Source organism: Podarcis bocagei (genome assembly GCF_964188305.1).
Source record: "Podarcis bocagei genome assembly, chromosome: 5".
Lineage (NCBI taxonomy): Eukaryota > Metazoa > Chordata > Lepidosauria > Squamata > Lacertidae > Podarcis > Podarcis bocagei.
The window spans coordinates 34,904,007-34,929,203 of NC_138129.1; the positions used below are offsets into that span (position 1 = coordinate 34,904,007).

The following is a 25,197-nucleotide window of genomic DNA, read 5'->3' on the forward strand; positions in this document are numbered from 1 at the left end:
GGGAGTTGGCACTCTGCACAGGCTCAGATGCATTTCTCAGGTTGCCCGATGTAGTCCTGGCTCAGACTCCTGAGGCTGCAAAGCCTGACTAGCCCGCTGCGGATTTATAAACCGGGGAGGGGGGGGGTGCATAAGAGGAAGCGTCGCTGCTCGTGAAGTGCTAAACTAAAGCTGGATGGTGCCCTTCAGATTCGCAGTACTGTACAATCCTATGTATGCTTACTTAGAAGCAAATTCCATTCAGTTCAATAGAACTTGCTCTCAGGTAAGGGGGTGTATGCAGAATTTGTGTGATGGGATATCCATTAAAAAAAAAGAAGAATCTCAAGATCTTGAACTTCCTTTCAATAAGGAGACTTTTGCTGTATTGGACCATATGGAGTTATGTTTATTTTGTGGGGAACAGATAGCAAGAGGAAAACCCCTCACATTTTTAATTGCTGTGCTAGTGTTAGCCTTCATCCAGTAAAAGTAGCACAGTAGGGGATGGCGGAATGGCCTTGCTGCAAAGGGGAGGTGGTAGCAGCTATGCTGAAACAGATCAAGTGTGTGTGTGTGTGTGTGTGTGTGTGTATGAATTTACACACAATTGTTCACTCCAGTATTGGGGAGGGAGACTGTACAACCCAGAACTAATTTCAAATGATGGGAGTGGGGTGAAGGCTTGCAAAAAAAGAGAAGGATATACAGTACAGTGTGCAATAAATGGATAGCTTAGTTGGTTAGAGCATGGTGCTGATAATGCCAAGGTTGCAGGTTCGATCCCTGTAAGGGACAGCTGCATATTCCTGCATTGCAGGGGGTTTGGCTAGATGATCCTCAGGGTCCCGTCCAGCTCTATGATTCTCTGTTACCTTGGTTGATTTTATCGTCTCCCTTTTAAAAGGCTCCACAAACAGTGTTTAAGGAATGGCACACTAAGAAGTATTCAGTCGGGTGAGGACCAAAAGGTTGTTTAAAAAGCAACCTTTTTTGGTAAAAGTTCACAAAACATCACAAAGCATCGGGTAGGGAAGGCATTACATGCCACCAGTGATGTCACAGGTAATAGCCAATAAGTGCTCATAAATAGTTATGTGAGCATGCTCCACACAACAACAGATGTGTGGTGTTAGGTGGGGATTTCATTGTCAGACCTATAAAATAACTCTTGAGTGCTGGGAGGATGAAATTTCCTCAAAACAGGTAAAGTAGCTGGGAAAGATAACATTTGGATAACATATGTATTTGTATGCATGGTGAGAAGATGGATTCAGGTGCATTAAGACATCTGTCCAAAGATGCTTCTCTGTGGGACCATAGGCTTTCTCTTGCTTCCCTTCCTTACCAGACACTCTTTGCACAGGATGATGGTTTGTTCTACACCTACATTGACCTGAATATTTCACAGCAGAGGTCACTGTGACAGCAGGGTCCCAACTGGCTGAATCTACACCATCCCTTTTACTTCTAGATCACTGGTCCTCAGCTGGTGGATCCTAACTCACAACTGGGTTGCAGTATTTTAAAAGCTGGGTAATACCAGCTCTCATAAATCCTGAGTGTTGATCATGCTTTCTGGGGCTGATGGGAACTGTAGTTCACAATATCTGGAGGGCATCACATTGATTCTCTCCAATTTACATTCTGTTCAAGCATCCTTTATTGCATATGGTGATTACCGAAGGGATATATATTCTCCTCAAGTGCTCCATCTGGGACAATGGTGAGTTAGAACTGAAACTGCTAACTCTCAAACTTTGTGTGTTCTCTTCTGTTACTAAAAAACCCTTGGGGATAAAGTGCCCTAAAGGAATATGTGCTAGTGAGAACATGCCCCAAGTTAGAATTAGTTTATGCCTCCCTGGTGAGCATACTTTGCTTAGAAATACAATATATTCCACCATTGTGCGCTGCATCGCTAGAATCTCTGCCAATAGCTTCTTCGCTCCAAGGTTCTCAAGATGCTGTGTAAATGTTAACCAGTTGAGCCTTGCAAGCAATTAATTCCCCATGGTCAAGAGAAAATACTGATAAATAGTACAAAGTTCAGTGGTGTTTTGGAATCTATGGGTTTTATAGCTCACCTGCAATTTTGCATTGGATGTAGCAATCATTTCTGGTTTAAATCTTGTTGAAATGAATGTGTTTGAAATGAAGTCTGCAAATGTTAGTCTGCAAGCTTTGCTAAGCTTTGCTAAGTGACTGGTGTGAAGATTACACATTGCTTGATAGATTTACTCTGCAAATAAAAAGAAAAGTAATCCAATCCATGTGGCATATAAATTCTTAATAACAATAGTAATAATATTTAGGATTAGGTTAACACCCCTCTCCCCAGGCAGGGCTTTGTGGACCAGCAGAACCACCACTGCATGCAGAGCCTGGGCTCATATGGATAGAGAGGCTACAATCCTATCAACAGTATCTTGGGCGTAAGCCTCATTGAATATCAGTGGTACTTATGTTTGGGTAAACATGCATAAGATGGTGTTGCAGGAAATAAATATATTTCAGTACTCGTGTTGCCCGGTTTGGCTAACTTCACAAATGTCTTTCAGACTTCCTAAAGTGCCATTTACCATCTAACAGCAGAAAAACCTGGAATGCCTTTTCAGATTAGAAGTCTTAGCAAGTGGGGCTGGAGACCTGTGGTTGAGATTTGCTGCAAAATCTCATGCTTGTTTTTGGAGCCTCTAAAGTTCATAAGAACGTATGAACTGGCATTCAGAGGCATACTTCAACAGTGTAGGTAGCACACAGCTATCGTGGCTAGTAACTTCTGATAGCCTTAACCTTCCATGAAATTTTCTGGTTCCTTCTAAAAACCATTAAGGTTTTAAAGCCATCCATGTTCTAGTCCATTCTCTTGATTCATGTATCCATTTGTAACCCTCCTCTGATTTCTCTGGGTCTCTGTAGGTTCATCCTAGTGCAATTCCTTACCTAATGTGTAGAGATAAGGCACTGTGAGCCCCGACAGCTTTGGAGAGTTTCTTGCCCCAAAAGGCATGGTGTAAATTTGTTAAATTAAAATCAAAAATTTTCTTGGCTTTGTGTATTATTTTCTCAGTGGCATTATGCAATTCACTTATGCAAAATGAATAGGATATTTTAGTTCCAGGAGGCTGATATCTGCCTTCATTGGGAGGTGCTCTGATATTCTGGGGTTAGCAATCACTAGAAATTAAACATTGCTGGAGGTCAGGAATACTGGACACAGCTTCTCTTTATATTAAATATGTAAATGCTATGTAGGGTCTCAGGAAACCTGTGTCAGTGCCAGCTATGCAGCTAGCCAAAACATCCTTGGCCTGTGCACTCATTCATGAAGGTGAGATAAATCTGAACTAAGTTTTATTCTGTAACAGGAACAGGAGGAGGGCCATGGCATAGAGCTAGAGCATTATTGTTTTTTGCAAGCAAAAGTTTCCAAGTTCAATCCCCACCATTTCCCGTTAAGAGATGGGAATGTCCTCTGCCTGAAACCCTGGAGAACTGCTGCCAGTCAGTGTAGACAGTACTGAGCTTGATGGAGCAACTGCCTGACTCAGTATAAGGCAGCTTCCTATGTTCCTAGGATCTCAGAACCCTTGTTTGTTCAGGGTTCTGTCTACTCTTCAGCCTTTTCAAAACCAGAAGAATAAAGTGTTGTCCATCTGGGAAAACTTTCAGTATCCTTAGGAAGACAAGGAGCAAATGAGACTCTAGAATGAAGCTACTAGAAAATCAGCATTTCTTACTCATGCTGGGGGACAGGCTTCAAACTTCCTCATGCACTGAAAAAGTTCATGAGGAGTTACACTGAGTAGCCCCACCCACTGCTACCGATGTGCACATGGGCAACATCACCTGTGTGTTTGGTGGCTGTGTGGAGGGGCCCTCCACAAAGATTTTTGTGGGTAGAGCTCATAAATACAAGATCCTGGACCATTCAGGAAATGCCTATTTGTGAAGGAACTTAATGCATGGACATCTGCACAACCTCTGAATGTGCACCTGGCAGGAGGGCCTTTGCAGTACACTCCCTTGGACTCTCATATGTTATTTCAGTGCATGAGAGGGTGTGAGTGAACTCAAGTGGAAATGTTAATAGAAGCAGATCACATCTTATGTGGGAGTTACGGTACATCCCTGGCTATTGCGTGTATAAGCAAAAGCGCATAAAGCCAGAACACCACCCAGAAAACCATTTAAAAACCCTTAGCAAATCCCTCCAACCTTCTCTATAGCTCTTCAAGGCCTTCTTCAAATCTCTCCAGTAGTCTCTAATCTCTTTGCAACCTCCTTCACCCTCTACATTCCACTGAGACTCCAGCCACATCCAAATGCTCTCCCAATGGCTGATGTGATTGTCATCTGTTTTTACAGCTTTCCCATTCTCTTCCCCCCTGCATGCATTGATTGATTGATTGATTGATTGATTGATTGATTGGCAATCCATGTAAAGCTGCAAATGCCTGGAATCAGTGTAAGATCTACCAGTATTGTGCTAGGATGCATTTGCTAGCATCAGACACTAGGGGCTTCAGTAGCACCAAGCTGAATGGACAGCTCCTCTGTATACAGACACTGCACAAAGGGACCTCGGAAGTGCACTTGAAAGACAGTGGACATCAAAGTGCTTCAAGTCAGAAGCCTCCACTTCAAGGGCAGCTATTAGCACAGAAATGATTTGGTAGCTGTATAAAAACAGTTCTAAGGGCGCTTGTATTCAACATTCTAAAACAGTGTAAAACTCATCATTATCATCCTAGCCTACAAAATGCATCAGGGTTTGAGTTTTCAAAATAGTTGAGACATGAAAAAAGCATGGTGCGAGACTAAATCTTATTAAGTAATGTCAACACTATTATGGAATCAGATTTATAGCAAGGCTTATAAAATTTATATTCAGATACGCATTACAGTTTTAAAACCAGGTGCTCATTTTTAAAGAGTGCTAGCTACTAAAACCTCATCCCTTGTATGGCTTTGCCATATGTATTATAATGAGAACTATAATAGTGAATGCATTAAAGCCGTTTATGTACTAGGGATGCGATCCTAATCTCCTCCGTGCTGATGACTGGCTAGGAGGAAGTGTGGGCCTCATTCCACCAGCCTCCACTGGCAGAGAGGAGCACCACTGATGGGATGAGCTCACTGTAGCAGAGGCCTGACTTTTAAGGTTGTGAGGATAAGATGGGGAGGAGGAGAACTATGTATGTCACCTTGACCTCCTTGGAGGAAAGGTGGGATATAAATACAATAACAAACAAACAAATAACAGAGGCTTTCCCTTATATGCATGGAGCACAGCTCACTTGATGAATGCCTGCTTTGTGGAATCTAAATCATCAACTTCAAATCCCTTGTTTGTTTTCTAGATTTCTTATCTGCCCTTTACCGCAAGGTCCTAGGTTGCATTACAACCACATAATATGCAATTATAAGGACAGCTAAAACCATTACAATTCTAAAATTAGCAAAAGCATTCCAAATGGATCCATTCCCAGCATAGCTCTGTGGTAAAGCACATCTTTTGCATCCAGAAGAACTCATGTTCAATCCCTGGCACGTCTGCATAAAAGAGTTTCGGGTGGCACAGGACCACTGGAGAGCAGCTGCCAGTTGAAATGGACAGCACAGTCGTGGAAGGACCAAATGGTATGACTTGGTCTGAGCCAGCCTTCTCTAACCTGGTGCCCTCCAGATGTTTTGGCCACCAGCAGCTGTGGTAGCTGGAGCAAATGGAGGGAGCTCTAGTCTAATACATCTAGAGGGCACCAAGTTGTGGGAGGCTGGCTTAAGGCAACTGTACGTGCTTATCTCTAATTGAAGGATCTTATGATGAAAAGCTGACCTTTACCTTATTCCCTGGAGAGCTGCTGCTCCAAGCACCAATAATCCTAGCTGCTGCTGACGACAACAGTTGGTTAACAGCATTGGGCAAAATGTGCCTGTGGTCTGACTAGTCCAGTTATCTGATGATTAAAAATTTGGAAGAACTGCAGATGTTACAGAAGACTGGATTAAAACTGAATGTCCTTTGGGAGTTGGCCCCATTGAACTAAATGGGACTTACTTCAGAGTCAGCATGTATACACTTGCTCTGTGAATTGCTGCATTGTAAGGAAAGGTGCGCATGCATTTGCCACTTCCAGTGCAACAAGCAGTAGTCATTTGTGCACCTGCTTTTTGCTCCCATGTTTTGTTGAACCTGGAAGACAGGTTTTGCGGTTCTTACACAGGGCATGACAAAGACGGTTGCTAGCCACCATATTTTGTCTTTGTTTGTGTCTCCTTTCAGACTAGATCACTTCTTTAAAGTAATCTAAACTGAATGACTTTCCCCCAGATAAATGATTTGCTGACTTGGGAGGAAAGGACCTTGTCTGGAGAGCTTCAAGGACTAACCATAGATTTATGATTTGGGAACTCTATCGTAGATGTACAGTAATGCTATCAATATGGCAGAGTCAATGCTTGCTTTGTTTACAATAATTTCAGTATAAAATCAGATCATTCCTTTTGAAAATTCAAGGACAAATTTAATTTCCCTCCTGCATGGGCAGGGTAATACAACTGCCACCGGCCCCAGCCAGCATGGTCAATGATCAGGACTGATGGGAGTTGTAGTCCAACAACATCTGGAGGTTAATACATTGGCTACTCGTGCCCTGATAAAGGATTTAAGCTGAATTAGAATGGAAAGCTGACTATATTTTTCTCAAGGTGAGTACCATTGAAGTCTGTGCAGCTTGCTCCTAAGTAAATGTACCTGGGGATGCTACTGCTGTTGATGGATCCAGCATGACAGGTAAGGAAGAATATAGTGTACTTTCTTATGCCAGTTAGAAATGAAGTGTGCCCTTTAAACCCCACCACAACACTATACAGTGGTACCTCAGGTTACAGACACTTCAGATTACAGACTACGCTAACCCAGAAATAGTACCTCAGGTTAAGAAATTTGCTTCAGGATGAGAACAGAAATCGTGCTCCGGCTGTGCGGCGGCAGCAGGAGGCCCCATTAGCTAAAGTGGTGCTTCAGGATAAGAACAGTTTCAGGTTAAGAACGGGCCTCCGGAACGAATTAAATACTTAACTCAAAGTACCACTGTATAGTGGGGCTCACAATGTTGAATATGGTTGATGTTGTGGGTAGTTATTGAGCAGGGGTTGGCAAATTCAGGCTGGGCTTTATAGCCAAGCAAGACTTTCTGCTAGTCTTCTATGAAATCCAGTTCTACCATGATAGCAAGACAACAGTAGATGGCTGTACCTCTGTGCAGATGTCTAAAGTCTCACTTAATTAGGCTGAGGAGAGGAGAGAGAGGGGATGTCCCCATTGATCCCACTGCTTTGCCTCTCCCCCACTTGGCTCTGCTACCCTCAATGCATTTGGGGTGGGAGAAGTGTGGTGTGTGAGTGCTGTCAATTCTTTTGGAACATATTTCTCCCTGGAAATGGTCCAAGTCTAAGCATATTCCTGTAGTCCTGTAGACTCTTGTGTGAGTTAGGAGAAGCTGAGTCAGGAGGGTACACAGAGCTGGACTATTAATTTGAGGGGATTTGGCGAGGCTTTATATTCCTGCTTATACTACATGCAATTGATTTTATTCTTTTGGCACTTTCAAACATTGTGGCTTATCTTAGACATTTTGGACAGGTGATGAGGCTAACATTCAGATAAATGTGAAAATAGCTAGGATGAATAAACTGTGGATAAGGGGCAGCTCTTCTGCTATTTCACTGCAAATTACTAGGCAAATTTCTAACAACCCAGTATGAATACGTGTTTTTAATATGAAAGCATAGTGGAGTCACCACCATTCTTTCATCCTTTCTTGTAAGGATGCAAGCAGCATACTTGTGTAGACCATAGCACCTAATGAAGCATATTGTGGGAGTAGCTTCTTTGTCTCAGGAAAAAACATATTGTGAATGCCCATAGAAGCCAAAAACACATCTTAAAATCTAAAGACATATCATTCAGTTGTGTTCTTAATGCCATGCTTTTCAATATGAACCATTAATTGATGGATTTTTTTATCTGAGAGCACCAAGTCTCTGCATTCCCCCCCCCCCAAAAGTGGTAGCCATGTTAGTTTGTTGCATCAAGAACAACAGAGTGTTGTCCTACGCATAATAAGATGGTCTAAGGCAAGCAGGTATAAATTATGCTGACATAAAGATACACCAGATCTAAACCCCTTTCAGCAACAAGGCTACTGCTTCTGCTCTGCCTAAGCCTGGCAGAGGGGAAAGCAAGCCTTTAAAATAGAGTTCTGCACTGTGTTGCCATTATCATGTGACCAGGCTGAATGGGCTTAGAATCCAGCCTAAGTCCTCCTTCTCTGGTCCTGCCCCTGGAATGCCATCTTTTGGGGCTTACGCCAGCCTCAGTTCAGGCAGCTTTGGCCCAGCCAGCTGAGCCAGGATGAGCAAGTTACACACAGTGTATTGGTGTATCTTAGGCTGAGCTGGGGCTGGGTACTTAACACAGGCTGAGCTGGGAATCAGATGGATGAGCTGGGGATCTGCTGCATCCTAAGCTGCAGATATTTCCATAGGATTGCTCTCAACTGTAAATATATTTATTATGGCATTAGTGGCAGTCCATAAAAGCTTATGCCATATTAAATATACCTAGTCTTCAAAGTGCCTCAAGACTCTTTGTGGTTCTGTGTAGCTTATAATAGCAAACAAAAATCACCCAATCAGGTGCTTAGAAAGTACATAGCACCAGGCTGTATCCCTAGCATGTCTTGACCGGGGAGTTAGAGCCTGCGTGGAGCAACTGCTTCTGTTTTTTTGCAAGTAAGCTGAAGAAATTGACTTGCTGGAGAGACTGAAAGGTCATTGTCCCACCTGGAATACTGCACTGCAGAGAACAGACTGAAGTCTATAAGCAGCTGTGGTTGTTGGTCCTCCCCAAGAATTCCTTGCTATCTAAATTAAAACTGTTTAATTGTCACTTATTACTGTTACAGAGCAAAAATGTAAATTATCCACGTCCATGAATAACAGCAAGTCCAAGTTGAGGGCGAATGTATGGGAGCCTCTGCAGGATTTTTTTCTGGGATGGGAGGCTGATCAGGCTCTGATCTGAGCTGGGCTCTGGGTCCAGGCAGAAAGTTTGTCGGGACAAGTCTAGAAAATGAGCTTTGAACCAAAAACAGAAGCTTTTTGGAAGCACTCACGCCGCCCTCACTACCGATACCACTGCGAGTGTGGTCTTGAAGTTAGCGGTGTTGGTAAGTGGGCTCCCTCTGTACTGCGCCCTGCCGCCCCCCCGGCACATGCACACACCCTGGCCCCAGGCAGCAGTAGCATACGCTATGCCACTGCTGAAGGGTAAATTCTGACACTGTCCAGAAATGGCATGAAGGAAGCCTAGTTTCATGTTTGTATAGAAAGATACAAACCTGATTTGTCAGGTATGTTATAGTGTTCGCTAACAGCTGTGTGTTGTTCTTCTCAATTCAGACAGCAGTTTGCTGCGGGAAGCATGAAGGCAGGTCACGAAATCTTCCTCCTTTGATCAAGAGAAAGTGTTTATCCAGTGGAAATGGTTCTTCCTGGCTAGGATTGCTCAGTCTGCCCAAATAAACAGCCAGTCAAGTTCACAGCCCTTGACACAGCGCAGTGTAAATTCCTGTCTGCTCCTCGGTTAATTTTTCCTAACTTGGGGGAATGTCTGTGGGAAATTAGCTTTTTTCTGCCTTAATGGCTTTGAAACTGTAAATCTTAATTCACTCCAGGGACCTTGAGAAAGAGAATTGGTAAGAAATTATGTCACCTATCCTTCTTTTAAGCTTCTGTTTCATATGGACCAAAACCAATATTTTTCATTTGTAAGAAATTTGTCTTTGGCTTATCTTTGGACTAGAAGGTCACTCACTGACTGTGCATGCTGGGTGCTTGGAGTTAGAATCAGTGTTAGAAACTCAGATATATAAGCTAGACACCAAATGGCTCCTTAAACCAGGGTTACAGTCACCAAAATGGAATGCCTTGTTGCCATTTTGGGGCCAGATGGCTTGAGAGTAATATTTTTCAATACGACTTTTTGGTTCCTGAAATTCACTCTAATTGTGCAGATAAAATATAGCAGATAGAATTCTACAGGATGTGTTGCTAGTGTGTGAAAACAGTCAAGATCCAAGGATCCCTAGGCATACACCTCTAGATGGTGGAGACATCAGATGCCATCCTGGCACCTGGGCATCTTCACTTGGTCGCAAGTGGCTGATAGCCAGGTGCAAAATGCACCTGGTGAATTTTGAACGCTGGAAGCACAGAACCTTACATAACTATGGAGCTGTAGCTCTTTTCAAACAGCATGTCTTAATATGGCCTTGGCATCTGCTGTGCTTGTTAGTTTTTCAACTAGCATGCATTTATCTCTTTGTGTAGCAAAGTTGTACCTACTGAAAAACAGAGGGGTTGTGATGATAAATGTTCATTGATTGATACTCAGTTCATTTATTTCTGTTGTCTTCTAATAAGGGTTTCAGCCTGGGGAGAAGAATCTTGCCCTAGATCAGTCCTAGACACATAAGCACGTTCTGTCCAGGAGTTTCCTGTATTGCCAGTCCAGTGCCTTAGCACATGAGAAGTAGGAAATAAAAGTGCTGACAAAAAATATGAATTGTGGAGTTGGGGATTTATGTGTTCCTTCCATTGTGTGGGAAACATAGCCACAATGCCCCACATCTACCATATGCAAAGATATGGTACCATCAGAACATCTCAGACAAGAAAGGTAAGATGAGTCTGATCTTTGAGAATATTCCAGGTTTTCACATCAAATAATGTAACTAAAAATTGAACATGTGCTGGTCACACTTCAAAGGGTTGGTTGCCTAATTATGCAAAGTGCTCATCGATTTCACTGGATGTCTGTTTACCATTTCTAAGAATGAAACGGGTGTTTGCTTTAATGTGGAGTTACAGTCCTGTCATTCAGTTCATTTGGCACCAAAATGGAACATTCCATCCTGGAGTTTTCTATCAGGCCACATGTCCCTTTGGCATAAGGACTTTTCGATCCATTTACCAGTGGAAGATTAAAAATGGAAGTTCTTCCTGACTGTACCAGCAAGTGGCACTGCCCACAGTGATGACTAAAAATAAACAAACACATAAACATTAGATGTAAAACCTCACTCTTGGAAGAATGAGCTTCTCTATAAAAGATTTGTAACCCTTTGAATTTAATGGCCCAAATGACTCAGAAGAGGCATCTAGTATGATTTATGCTCTAGACAATATATTGCCTATTCCCAAATGTGTATTCGGTATTGTTGGCAGCTGACAGACATCTGTATTCTGGCTCCATGAATTGTTTCAGTTGCTCAATTTGATTAAAAATTATTTTATTTAAATATGCATCATAGGATAAAGAGTTGTCACAGCACATCATCATATATGGGTGTGATGTTAGGACATTTCCGATCCACCTTAAAAGGGAGCAGGCTTTGAGAGTCACAGAGTCTGCGTATTTCCTGTTGACAGGAAGTTTATGTTTTTCTGTTGCTTTCGTTTCTCTCTCTCGGTGCCTCAACACTGAAGAAGGCAGTCATGTTTTTCTCTGTTCTGACTAACGCAGAATAAACTTATGAAAAATGCTCTCCTGCGTGCACCTTTCGCTGTGCATTATCTGCTGATAAGAGCGTGCATCAGTTCTGGAATGTGGCAAGCTATTTCTGGAGCTCGTGTCGCTAATTGCTGATACTGCGTGTCAGAGGGAGATCGATAGACGTCCAGAGGCGATGTGGGGCCATGATGGACTTTGCCTCCCTGGCAGTATCCCAACATGTAATACTTTACTAATAATGAGATCTTAGAGTAATTATAACTCTGGTACTATGGGTTTCACATGCTGAGTAATGAGAAGTTCAATTAGACATAGGCACAAGGAAGTCTACCTTCTGTCTGGTGTTTACCAGTATGCCCTCCAATCTGTTGGTTCATATCAAAATTGCTCTCATCTTTGATTTGGATGTGAGTTAGGACTAGCTTGCATAAAACTGAGATGGGTTAGGGTGGGGTTGGGGAGTTGGTCCCTCTCTGGGTTCTCTGTTCAGCAGCAGCATAGAGTTGAGGGTTGAGGGGGGCACTTTCCAAGCTACAGGAATTCTATTTCCCCAGACTTCTGTCCATTTTTTGAGTGCCAGTTTGGAGTATTTGTACCTTTTATTGTACATCAGAATCCCCGACTAAGCTAATGTAGGTGGTTTTTGATTTGGTGTTGAGGACTCTCAAGGTCATTGCTCAGTTTGTGTCTCTCTTTGTAGGAATCTTAACATTCATGTTGAGCTCAGCATATCCAGGGTGGCTTAGGGCTCCTAAACCACCAAGGCAACCATGGGGTTGTTCCAACATGTCGTTTGCTTGACTCCATGGCATGACTGAGTGTTTAAGAGTGTTAGGTCACCACTATGTGACCTAATGTATGGAAATGAGAGCTGGACCATAAAGAAGGCTGATCGCTGAAGAATCGATGCTTTTGAATTATGGTGCTGGGGGAGACTCTTGAGAGTCCTGCGGACTGCAAGAAGATCAAACCTATCCATTCTTAAGGAAAGGACAGATCCTGAAGCTGAGGCTCCAATACTTTGGCCACCTCATGAGAAGAGAAGACTCCCTGGAAAAGACCCTGATGTTGGGAAAGATTGAGGGCACAAGGAGAAGGGAACGACAGAGGATGAGATGGTTGGACAGTGTTCTCAAAGCTACGAACATGAATTTGACCAAGCTGCGGGAGGCAGTGGAAGACAGGAGTGTCTGGCGTGCTCTGGCCCATGGGGTAATGAAGAGTTGGACATGACTAAACAACTAAACAACAACAACATGTGAATGACACCAAGCTCTGTTTCTCTTTTTCACTGAACACAAGTGAAGAGGCTGACTACATAAACTGAGGTTTAATCCAGAGAAGATGGAAGTACAGTGGTGCCCCGCAAGATGAATGCCTCACAAGACGGAAAACTCGCTAGACGAAAGAGTTTTCCGTTTTGGAGGTGCTTCGCAAAATGAATTTCCTATGGGCTTGCTTCGCAAGACGACAATGTCTTGCGAGTTCCTGCTGGTTTTTTTCCCCTTCCCCCCTTTTTCTAAGCCGCTAAGCCGCTTATCAGCTGATCCGATCAGCAGATAAGCCGCTAAAAGCCGCTAATAGCGCTAATCCGCTAATTGTTCAATGGGCTTGCTTCGCAAGACGAAAAAACCGCTAGACGAAGAGAATCACAGAACGGATTCTTTTCGTCTTGCGAGGCACCACTGTACCGTTGGTGGGTGGTTCCTTTAATCAAGTATGTAGTGTTGAACCTGTTCTGGAAGAGATCACATTCCCTCTTAAGGATCATTCAGGATCATAAGGATCATGGTCTGGGGGTGCTTGTTGATCCATCTTCATCATTAGAAACCCATAGCATCAGGGGCCCACAGCACCTTTTACCTGTTTAGCTAGGATTCTACTTGAATAGTGAGAACTTTGCTTCAGTGAGCCATGCACTGTATTGGATTACTGTAATGTGTTGTATATGGAGCTGCCTTTGAAAACGGTCCAGTTGGTGCAGAATAAGGCTGGGGGAGTATAAACAGGACCAGGTTTTATGAGCGTGTTATGCTAGTACTTCATTATCGTCACAGGATACCGACTCTTTTCCAGGCCCAATTCAAAGTACAGGATTTAACCTTTAAAGCACAAGCTTGAGACTTTAGTGTCTGAAGGATCACCTCTTTTCACATAAACCTTCCCATGCCTTGAAATCATTGGATGAGGCCCTTCTTTTGAGTACTCCAAAAATAAAGTATCGTGGAAGAATTATAAGCAACAGGGCCTTTTCCACAGTGGCCCCTTAGTTGCGGCATGCTATCCCAGAGAGGTCAGTCTTACACCTGCTTTGATATCTTTTTGGCATTGGGCAAAAACTTTGTTATTTTCACGGGCTGCTTAAACCTTTGTTGTGCTGTGGTATCCCATTAATTTTGTCCTGCAATAGGTTTTATCCTCTGCTCTCCATTTTATCTGCTTTGTATGGTGGTGTCTTCTTCTTCTACCCTGTGTTTTCTAATTGTTTGCTTTATTTTTAGAGTTGTGTGTGGGTCCCCCCCCTTCTTTTTTGCTCCATTCTGATAGTATTTTGTTGTAATAGATTATTTTTGTTTTCATCTTGTATGCTGCCCAGAGAACCCTTCTTACAGAGTGACAAATAATGGGATAAATAAATAATGTTAGGAATCACTGTGAAGTTGTCATACTGTGTGGGCTGATAATGGCTTCGTGTTTAGATACTGCTTATGAATAATAAAAGTTTTTCACTTATATTACTTCGGCTATCTTCGCAACATCTTTATAGGTTCGTTCAGTTTTATTACCCCCATACTGTGGATACCCCCCATATTAAGGGTAAAAAATCTTACTATATGTAAGATTCATTTCCACCGTGAATTCACTCAGGATTACAGAGGATAGGCAGAAGTAGACACTATCTCCCTCTCCAAACTGGGATAATGATGCTAGAGGCTTGTTTTAAGGATTACTGAGGGATTGAACATTCACATGCAGCATTTCTGTAAGGCTTACATTACTATCCAATTCTATCCATTTCACAGGTTCAAGCACAGTTTGTTTAGTCACTGTAATAGTTTACAAATAACTTCTTTCCCTTCAATTTAAAAAAATAAAAAATAAACAGATGCTGTCTTTCTGTTCTGCTTTGGTGACTGAGCTCTTCTTAGTGGCAAAAAGATCATTGCTGGCTTCTGTGTTTACATGCTGCTGAACCCAATAGCTCTCCTGTTCAAGATTTGGGCTCCTGACACTTACCCCAACGTAAATTGACGTTGTACTTAATAATCAGTTAGAATAATGGGATATTCTTTTGCTCCTCCAGGCTGTCATTTTGGGGGAAGGAAGTGCAAAGGGAGACATCCAAGAAGTTCTGTGCCAACTCTTGTTTGAAATCTAGTGGCAACCGGGTCTGTTTCAGACCATTACAAAAAAAATATTTTATGCAGCATTTTCTAGTTTCCTTTTTCTATCAAATGGAGCCCCCTAGAGGCTGTCATAGTAATTGTTCTTGTAAGCAGCACAGGATAGTTCTCCTCTAGCTTAATGAAGTTAACTCTGCATTAGAGCTGAACATGGATGTGATTTGGAAAGCTGCCCCTTTGGCAACTGAAAGCTGTTTGGAAGAGGAAAATACCTTAACAGGTGCACAGATGCCTAGGCCTGGAGAGCTGTTGCAGCAAATTGCACTGCAAGGGAGCTCTTCAAACAGATTGCCCTTGTATAGGAGCGTGCCTAGGAGCTTGGTTGTCCTCTGCAGGCATACTTCATTTCTTCCTTTTATTTACTGGGGGTTGAACCATTGGAGAGGGAAGGCAGGGATAACAAACCATTGCAGTATGAAAGGTACAGCTCTATAGTAACTTGGTTGAGATGCAACACCAAACTGGGGCTAAGGGAATGAGCTTGGGATGAAGCTTGGGCTCATTAATTCCTCTTGCAAGGTAGGTTAGGCCAAGAGACAGTGACTGGCCCAAGGTCACACGGTGAGCTTCATGGCTAAGTGAGGTTTTGAACCTAGGTCCTCTGACTACTACACCATACTGCCTACTACTGAGTGCTGTATTTATATTCTGCTTCTGCATAGAGCAATTGTGTTTGCATTTGTAATGTTCTTAGTCTTGGTCTATAGGCAGCAATAATAAATTAAAAGCTAGAAGCATTTGTTGATTTGTTTTAGAAAACAGCTTTTGTTTCTTGTTAAGACATACAAATGTTTTTTAAATGTTTGTTTAGGAATGCTTAGAAGTTTGGACTTTGTAAAGTGTTTTTCTTTATAAAGTTGGGACTTTGGTTTGGTTTAGTGTGTGGTTGCAACTTGGGCTAATGGTTTGTGTTGGGTTTACAGTTTATGATTTGTCTGGAGGAGACAAACTATGAATCTGATTTCAGACAACATACAACATCAAACCATTGCTATGCTCAGCTGCAGTGCAGCAGAAAAAGGACTGGCAGAGGAGCACAGCAATGTGAATCTCTCTAAAACCCTCATGTTTGCACATATGCACTAAGCCATAGTCGACTTAGCATTTGTTATGAGCAACCAGCTCACTCTCTCAGTGAACACTTTGTCTCCACACTGTGCATTTAAGGCGGGACCGGAAGATCTGTGTAGAAGTCACAGGGTAAAAGCAGAAGCAGACAGGCCTGCTCAATAGCTAGTGTGCTGTTTGGAGCTGCTTAATGAAAAGCAGATAAGGAAAACATTTCCACAGTGAATCATAGGAACTAAGGTTCAGAAACCAGTAACCTTGAACCTATTGGACTTAAAATAGCTGTTTAAACTTTACAAAACTGACAACCTGGACTATTTATAGGCATGCAAAACATGCCTAATGAGCTTGAATCCCAGCTGCAAATGCCAGAACACAAAATGTTTCAGTTTAAGGATTAATGCCCTCCCGAAAGTCTGATAGGTCACCTACCTGGAAGCCTGCTTGGTGTACTGGCAAAACTGTTAACATTTATGCAGTGCCAACCATGTGCTAAGTGCTGGTTTAACATGACCACTGGCCTCGGTTCTAATACTGGTTTCTGTTTTTCTGCACTGCAGCACAGAAAAGAGTTTTGCTTAAACGAGTTTGTAATGTGAATCCAAAAGAAAAAGCCCTTGTGTTCCTGTGTGTGGAACTCAATGTAGTGCTGAATGGGGCATGTGAGAGGAGAACGAGGTCCGTTCACACAATGGGACTTGCCCCTTCTCCATCTCCTGCTCCCATGTGCCCCCTAAACCAGTTTTTGGGTTTCCCCCAACAATTCCCAGGAATGGTAACTCTGTGAGGGGAATGGGGTCTCCTAACAACTCTCCACACCCTTTGCAAACTACTGCTCTCAGGATTCGTAGGGGGAAGTCATAGCTGTTTAAAATGGCATGACACTGCTTTATATGTATAGTTCAGATGGGGCCTTCCTTTCTAAAAGTTTAGCTCAGCCCTTGGGCTCAGTGCCTCTCTCCTCTAAGAAATGAAGACACAGACAAGGCTGTTAAGAATTAGAATCATGTGCAGTGAAAACGAAAAGTACCGAAGAAGCTTCTGTTTATAAAGCAGAGAAGCTTTGAATGAAAGGACCTTTCTGTCCCCTGGTGACCTCTTTCTGACTTTCTGTCATCCACTTCCATTTGTGACACAGTGACGGCTTCCGTTGGGTTACAGGGTCAGGCAGTGCTTCTCCTACTTGCTTGCAAATATCTGAGGAAAATATTGCCTTCGTATCATTTCTCTGCTGCTGCTTTTCCTTTGTCAAACTGGCCACACAATTGAAGAAGAAGAAGAGGAGTTTGGATCTGATATCCCGCCTTTCACTCCCCTTCAGGAGTCTCAAAGCGGCTAACATTCTCCTTTCCCTTCCTCCCCCACAACAAACACTCTGTGAGGTGAGTGGGGCTGAGAGACTTCAGAGAAGTGTGACTAGCCCAAGATCACCCAGCAGCTGCATGTGGAGGAGCGGGGACGCGAACCCGGTTTCCCAGATTACGTTACCGCTCTTAACCACTACACCACACTGGCTCTCAATTGGGCATTTCTGGGTTTGGGCTGTACCTCTAGGGGACATTCATTGGAAAGAATGTTCTCATTCCTGGACACCTCCACAGGAAAAGTGAGAAGGCAGTGGTGCACACTGCACAACCTGCGCCGATCCTACAAATATCCCCCCATCAAGCAGTGGGCATGAACTGTGTAGGTGATGATCAGATGCACTGCATCCAGTTTCACGATCAGGTAAGAAGAGCCTGCTGAAACAAGCCAGTGGTTCATCTAGTCCAGCATCCTGTTGTCACAGTGACCAGTGGGAAACCAACAAGCAGAACATGAACCCAAGAGCAGTATGCAGTATGTCAAGGCATTCAGTCCTAAAGCTCCTAATTGGTGGTCACCTGTTGGGCAGAAGGTAGAATGCAGTCTTGCAATGATGACAACCTAAAGATTTCACTGAATTATTGCCACTTGTTGCAGAACTTTAAGAGGGCATCAAGGACCCACTTGTTTAAAATTACCTTTGCACAAGTTTTAATTGGGCTGCTGCTTGGTTGAGTTGTGTTTTAGCTATTGGTCATTTGTCTTTGTGCTGTTATGCTGGTTTTAATGTTTTCTTGTTAGTGCTGGTTTGTGGGTAATTTTTATGGCAGTTTGCATATTGGAAGCTACCCCCAGAGGTTTGACCTAGAAAGGTTGCCTATACATGTTTTAAATAAATCTTTATTTTTTAAAAAACCAGAACATATTCTAGAAAATATCATTGGCTTATTTAATCATATATGAATTTGGCATGTAGTATTTGTAGGTGTTGCTTCAAAAACTTGTTTGTACTGCAGAAGATAGCACAAAAAATGAGTATGTACTGTTTGGGTGACATTGGCCTGGTTTGCACCTAATGCTAAACTATCTTTGCTTAACAAGCCATGAGTTAACCATGAGTTTTCCCACATATGATCAAACAAAGCATGCCTTGTTTCTCAAACTTTGTTGTGTTTTTCCCCAGGTATTCTTGCCTTGTGTCTTTTGTGGTTTGGTGACCACTTGGCATGCAGTGGTAAAAAAACAACATAGTTAAGAAAGGGATCTAGATTCCCATGTAATGCAAAGCTATAGTTAAAACAAATCAAAGTTCGTAAGCCAACAACAAAACATGGTTTCACATTGTGGTTTGTTGGCAGTAAGCAAACAAAACATATTTAAGCTACTGGGCAAGATTCACACATAACACTAAACCATAATTTAATAAGCCACAGTTTTATTTACCATGGTTTAGCGTTTTGTGAGGACCAGGCTAATGTATATTTTACATTACATTCTGTTTCCTCTCTCTGGCCTTGAATATTGTGTAGCAATTTACATGCAGTGGAAGTAACTTTAATGACCAATTGTCCCACTCCATTGTATTACTTTTCATCTCTGCAAAAGACAACTGTAAACATGCTTCTTTTTGCACACTTCAATACAGCGTGACTTGGTACACTAATAATTTTGTGCAGGTCTCTGAAGCGAGCTACTTTTATTGCTACTTTTATCTTTTGCTGCTGAATGCTCTACTGTCCAGAGGAGGCCAAAGCTACTGAACCAAGCCAAGTAGCAATGATATTTTTGAGTGGATTATATTTTCTTCCAGAATTAGGTTTTTCAGTGTGCTGAGGTGGAGTGTTTTGTTGCCTTCTCTGAGTTAGTGGATAGTCTCTCCTGAATGATGATTAGTGAAGGGCATTGAAATTGGGTCCCTGAGCAGGTGAAGTATTAATGAGTCTGCATATAGCAGTCCATGTTTAAAATTGTTCGCTGCCTTTAATCACAAATAGTAGCTCAGTCTTTAGAATTGGATCCTTGATTTCCTTGGCTGTGTACACCAACGGAGCCTGGATCAAACCTTTGCAGAACTACCCTGTAATTATTTGGTGTCCAACCAGACACAGGATTATATTGTTAGACTTTATGAGGACTGGTGGCAGGTGTGAGCCTTAGGCTTGTGTTCTCTACCTTCCCCTTTCCTCCACATATGAGGGGAGAAAGTTTAAATTTAATCCTTCTATTTGTGGTTTGGAACAAACAACAGCTTTTTCTGGCATCTGAGTACAGTAAACTAGTTTGTTCAAAACACAGTTTGTTCAGAAACAGGATATTACACCATGGTTCAGTCAAACTGCAGTTACACCAGAGAAGACTTACATGTATAGCATTACATTGTAAGGTTGAAACTCTCTGCACTCTTACTTGAAAGGAAGCTACACAGTAGGGTTTACTTTAGAGTATAGATGGGAGAGAAATTTAGCTCACGCTTGCAAATAAACCTACCTAATTTGCACTCCTTGAAACAATATGCAAACAGAAACACAGCTGTCCTTTGGCATTCACACTTTCCTGAATGTTGCAGTGCAGTTCTCCAACCAAAAAATGGGCACAGTGATGGATATATATTATGGGCAAGTATATACGTTAGTGGAAATAACACACAAGAATGTGTTAGGGGAAATTACTTGCAACAAGGTTTATATCAGGAAAAGTGCTCACTAAATGAATTTCCAAGAGGATTTTTGTTTTTGTTTTGTTTTTTAAATGCAAGTTGATGTGGAAATGTCATCTGAACTTAGGACCAGAAAAATGAGAAACTGAAACCGACATTTTTGCCATACCTGTTTCTAAGCAATTTATGTAGGATCAAGTTGAATGCAATTGAAAATTTAAAAAATAGTCTCTCTCTGTTTCATGATGTCATTTTTCCTCCCACAAATGCCACATCCTTCCTGGAGTGGAAGTGTGTCACTGTGGGTTGGATAAATACATGAATACAATCTGGATTAAAAGTCTACAAATAAGCGAAAATGTGTTGCTGCTGAATTACCTTTGCATGCCAGAATTGCTTCCAGCCTGTATTTAAAATTACTTTTGCATTGTTTTAGACCTTAACTAAATTTCCTTGCCCTGTATTTAATTTGTCCACCTACTGATTCAGTAAGAAATCCAGTTTATTCACGGCTCCTCCAAAAGGTTGCTGCCTGTTTTACAGTAGTGCTTCTACAAACAACTCATCTGAGCAAAACTGAACATTTCTATGAAACCAGGGCTACATTTTGAAGGAAACTGATGCCTCCACCTTGCTGAAGCTAAGCAGCTCTGGGGCTGGTTGCAAGTTCACTTGGCAACCTCATGTATACCAACTTGAGCTCTGTTGTAGGATAGAGATGTGTTCCACCCCACAGTGGTTTTGCCCCATTAAAAGCACTTCTACTTGGAGAAGATAGATCACTTGATTTTTGCCAATCTCTCCTATGCACTTCAGCCCAGTGCCCTCGAAAACCTCTACTGAGGTTTAGGGGACCCTGTGGAATGGTTTGGGATGTAGCATAGTAGAGATTGATGAACACAGGGTTCCTTGCTTTGCTCTAGCAGAAACACTTCTATAGCACATTGGCTATACCCTGTTATATTTATATACATTTTCTTACTCAATGATACGGGTTGTGGAATGCACATTTAAATGACCCAGTTGGATGTGAATTCTAGGAGGTTGCAGAGAGAAATGATAAGTAATATTGACTATTGATGTTTCATTCTATGCAGGTCACTCATCTTTCTTAACCGTCACAAGATTTCCAAGGTGCCTGACAGCTAGCCAGTACAAGTGATTGTGGTGAGTCCTGCACAATGTTGTTCTATTCTTTTGATACTCAAAATCCCCACCCACCCCTTGTATAACTGTAATATCTTGGATCCTGGTCTTGAGGTAAGAAGTTAAAAGACTGAAAAACGGCTCAAAGAGGCACGTTATCTCCACAATCTCTTTCATATGCACCAGGCATTACAGACCCATTCAAAGAATTAATACAGGAAGATCCAACTGAAGGCTTCCAGTGTCTCAGCATGAAGCTGATGGATAATAAAATAAAACGTGAAATTGCTGAGAAGTGCAAGGTGCCCATGCATTATGGTCACTTAAAAGACACCTGGGTTATAACACTGAAATTTGTTAGCTAAATCATACCTCGAGGCCAGCAGTGGGCCAAATTATTACAACTTGTAGTAAAGAAACACATTGATTTATATGGAGGTCAGTTGCCTCTTTGGGTGCTGTGACAATCTTTTAGCCAGAATGTCTTGATTTATACCTACCCAAGGAAGCTTCCTTGTCGCCTTTGAGGAATACACAGAATAACAATGTATTTCATCTTGCAAATAAAGAGGCAGAAAAGATCTATGAGGCCTGCATCTGAGGGCAGCAATTTGCATGATAGATATGTTATCTGGTGAGCGTAACTACTTTTCTTGACCTCACATTATCTCTTCGGGTGAATTGGCCAAGCCTAATTTTTTTACGCTTCTTATCCCATCCATGCACATACACCGTTTTTCAAGTGTTATATGCTTCGACATATGGAGTGTGACCCTGAAGACCTTTGGGAAAGGCTCTCCATGTCCCAAACTTGATCAGATGTCCAGAGAACCACAATTAGAGCATCTGTTACTTTTTTAAAAAAACATTAAACGCAGCCCCTGGAACAGAGGGCATAGTGGGCAAATCAGATCAGAGCTATGTGTAGTTGTTTTTTAGAAACACTTTTTCTTTACACCCTCAAACTTTTATATATGGGTGAATATATTGACTGATTCTCCCATCAAACATTAATTTAGTGCACATGCCATGCAGGCAAAGAAGGGGAGTCCTGTACTATCCCTTTTATCATCCTATTAATGCCAGCAGGAAAAGAATACCCTTCCTGTTTTCTGCATGAGAAAGTAGTGTAGCAGAGTGAGTCCCTTATATGCTGGCTATTGTGATTAGGGAGAATGGTTGTTCCTTCCTCCAAGGGCTGCAGAATGGACTTTGTTCAATTTGCTGGTAAGCAGCTTCTCTGTCTACTGAGTGACACTCAAAACATAGGGGATGTTTCAGAGCACTGTACATTGGTAGGATCTGGGAAGTCTTGCCACCATGAAGCATCTCAGAGGATCTGTGATCTGCCCTGAGAATGCTTGAAGAGGGCTTCTCTCTCACACACCACTAGATCCCACTTTGTTAATACTTCTTCTCAATATTTCTTTCCCTGGTGTAGGTTATCAGGGTCTTCCAGGATGCAGTAAAAATCAGATAGAAAATAATGTACTGCAGAATTAGTTACTCAAATTTGCTTGCAGCTTCTTAAAAGGACCAAAATCTTGCCTGGATCCCATGATGTGAAACTAATGTCATCGTTGTCTTCTTTTTAACAGCCTGCTACATGATATGTACTGAGCCTTAGGACTTGCTGAGCCTCAGGACATTACAAGGCTTGCGTATAATAATGAGCACTTGCTTATTAAAGATACAGGAAGAGAACAGATACTTCAATAATTTGAGTGTGAGGAAGGATAGGTGAGTTGTTTTGTAGGATGAAAAATCACAAGACAATATTGCAGGTGACCTTGGATTTCCTTTGTTAGGGGCATGTGAGTTGCATATGAGGTGCACCAGGAACACAAATAGTTTGAAGTGGATGGTGTAGCTGCTGGAGATAGATGGGAACCCTGCTGGCTCATCCCCTACAATTCTGGTTTCTCCTACATTGTCCTGGGGATAAGTGCCAAGAAAAGGGACTCATTTGTCTTCCTGTTTCCTAACATCTGGATTGAGCTTTACACAGCCTGCCGCATTCCAGTGCAATGGCATGCTTACTGTGGGACCAAAAGTATTATGAATGCACATTGCTGCATTTTAATTCCTCCCATTGCTGCAAATTTCAGTGGGCCAACCCAGCACAATGAATCATCCTTTGTATGGATGGCAAGCAAGTTAGATCCTTTTGGTGTCATTAAAATCTCCATCAAGCAAACAGAATTCCATTTGTCACAGTGCAAACAAAGAGTACAAGAGATCCAACTTCCTTGGCACTAATAAATTGTACTTGGGTCATGCTAGGGTAATGGTTAGGGGTGGAGATAATTGTTGTGTGTTCTCAGGAATGAGGATTTCTGAATCCTACAAAAGAAAGAAGGCTGAACCTGTGTTTACCGGGTGGGGTAAACTTTCAGGAATCACCTTACAGTGACTGATTGATTCCCACTTACGAATTTGATCAAGTGATTTAGACTCATGTGCCTTAGTTCAGCTTGCTGCCTATCAGTCAGGGGTGGCATGGCATGGATAACTCTCCTTTCGCTGACTTAATTGCCATTTTTTTCAGAACAGGAGCTGACTTTAGCACATTATACCTCACAGCAGGTTTGCCTTTGACTAGGCAGCCCAGTGGGCTCAGTCTTTTAAAGCTGGTTGGGGTTGTCTTTGGATATGAATTAAGAGATGATTAGCAAATGGGCCAGATCCTTGCCGTCACGTCCTCCACAGGAATACTTACCAGTGCATGAGTCCATATATTAAAGTCATGGTGGGACCCTTCCCCTCTGCACCGCACCAAAAAACAGAAGAGAGGGGTTCCTAACTCCTCATCCCACATGCTGCAGTCCTGGTGGAAAGAAATTGACACCCCCCCCCAAGCCGACAAGTAACATAGCATAACCTTCCCCAACTTGGTGCCCTCTAGGTGCTTCATCCCCCAGCATTTCTGAACGAGGCTGGTAGGAGTTGTAGCCCAACAGCTCCTTGGAGGGCATCTGGTTGGGGAAGCCTGACCAAACATGTCGTAGAGTAGTCAATGTGGTACCCTCCAGACTGTCGTAAACTGAGTTTTGAATTGCGTTTCAGTTTTTTTATTCTTTTGTTACGGTTTTTATTTCACACTGCATTTTAATGTTTGGCTTTGTGAGCTACACAGAGAATTCTTATTATGGGATGGCTGTACAAAATGCAGGTATTTTTTTTAAAAAAAAAACCCCAACAACAACCAGGCCATTGACCAAAGGAGGGAGAGATGCATCAGGGGGTGGGTAGGACTGGACAGCGGCTGGTGCTGAATTTTCTCTTTAACTACTATCTGTCTGTGAAAATGAGAAGGTTGTTCTCTACTTTCCCTTCCTTGCCAACCAATAAAGGTAATTTCAAAGGTATGCTTCTGTTCGTGCTCAGCCCCTACCCCTCTGCTGATTATTTTCATGCGCTGGGCAGCAGAAAGCATGCCAGCCTTGAGTTGACCCCTTGCGGGACCATTTAGCCAAGGTTGATCCAGTAAAACAGTCTGCTTGCTTAAAAGAAGTGTGTATGTGTACAAAGCCCCCCCTTCCCCTGCTAAATTCTTTTCATTTTCTGTCCTTTCTGGGTATCAGTTTCCTGACTAACAAGTGGGGATAAAAATAGCTTTGTCCTCCTTTGTAGCAGTGTGTGTGTGTGTGTGTGTGTGTGTGTGTGTGTGTACACGTATTAGGAAAGGGAAAAATTCCCTGTGTGGCAAGTTCCTTTTGCTCTTTTTAATCACATTGGTGTGGGTATTGTTACTGATGTAATTATCTATTGTGTGGCAGTCTAAGAATTTAAACAGATTTAAAGTTCCTGGTCAGGCTCTCTAAAAATATAGCGAAAGGCAACTTATTATAAGACCTAACAGAACATAATCAAGACGTTGTGATGGATGTGGTCAAATTCAGGCAGCAGAGAAGAGCCACATGGCTTTAAATCCATCGTTGTACTATTTGTGTCATCTGTGAATGCTGCTAATGTAGGATAGAGAGCTTGTGAAACTTACCCAGAAGTAAGATCAGTTGAGTTCAGTGGAGTTTGCTGCCAAAAAGAGACTG

At 42.3% G+C, this 25,197-nt stretch overlaps 1 protein-coding gene across 4 annotated transcripts in view; it reads left to right on the forward strand.

Annotated features, from left to right (window-relative positions):
• Positions 1–25,197, forward strand: part of SYT2 (synaptotagmin 2) — a 145,660-nt gene that overhangs the window by 75,735 nt on the left and 44,728 nt on the right. For all 4 annotated transcript variants that reach the window (XM_081194749.1, XM_081194747.1, XM_081194750.1 and 1 more), the window contains one exon: positions 21,097–21,166. The gene's annotated coding sequence lies outside the window, so the exon portion shown is untranslated. The remainder of the gene's footprint in view (positions 1–21,096; positions 21,167–25,197) is intronic.